Genomic DNA, 1153 nt, shown 5'->3' with positions numbered 1-1153 from the left:
CCTTTTATATGTGTCCCAGCTTCCTTCCCAAGTATCCTTTGTCACCCAACATAACCAATGCCTGTCTCGTACGGATGCTGGTGTTTGCTGAAAATTGGTAGCTTTGACCATCCACTTCGTGGCCTCCAAGAACGAAATACTCATTTCGTGGACGCCGTCAGTGCATTGGTTCCACTTTGTTGCCGCTGTCCCTGAGGTCGCCCAATTCGTGTGCGCTAGTGGTGATGTGAGCCATTTCGTGCATGCCAGCAACGTATTAGAGCAGCAGCTTTTCAACCTGACATGCCAATTCCAATTCGTGGTCGTCACACCTGAATTGGAGTGTAAATCCAATTCGCATGCGTTCCCCTGAAGTGATTCTACGCATTTTTGGAAGCATTTCTCTTCATGTATATTTTGAAAAATAAAATATTTCTGTTATTTATTTATATAAAAAACCCATTTCTTATATTACATCGAAAAAATAATTGAACAATTGTTATAAGTGATGGAAAAAAATTAGTAGATATTGGAATACATTTTATCTATAGATGAATAAATTGTTGAAGTAGATAAACTTGCATATTTTTTTCCATTTAAGAAAAAAGGGATGTTACAAATTTACAATTATAGAATGTTCATATATAAAGAAGATATGAAAAATTAGATATATAGTCTTCTGAAAATATTTTTCATTATATATAATTAATAAAAAAATTAGATTTCTTTTCTTTAAAATTTAAATTGAAAACTCAATTAAGTTATAAAAAATTACAATTCTAGTAAACTTTAAATTTATTATTAATATCATAAAGAATTAATAAACAAATTAGTATTTATTAATGGATATTATTAATATGTATTTTAAAAATACATTTTAAGAATATTATAAGAAATATCTTATTAAAAATTAAAATTTACATAATATAATTAAATCCTCTATTATATTTTTTTTTTGTTTTATATAACTCTACGATATCGATAAATTAATAATTAATTTATCGTGGATTTAAGCTCTATTTAAATATTTGTCAATGGTCAATAAATTTGCTGCATATAGGACTGAAAGTGAGCCGAGCACCAAAATTGAGCTTGGCTCACGGCTCGACTTATTAACAATCGAGCCTATTTTTTAAGTTCAGACTCGGCTCACCGAAAGCTCACGAGTTGGCTC

The sequence above is a fragment of the Arachis duranensis genome, chromosome 5 (genome assembly GCF_000817695.3).
Source record: "Arachis duranensis cultivar V14167 chromosome 5, aradu.V14167.gnm2.J7QH, whole genome shotgun sequence".
Taxonomy (NCBI): domain Eukaryota; kingdom Viridiplantae; phylum Streptophyta; class Magnoliopsida; order Fabales; family Fabaceae; genus Arachis; species Arachis duranensis.
Note: the sequence above shows the minus strand (reverse complement) of the source record.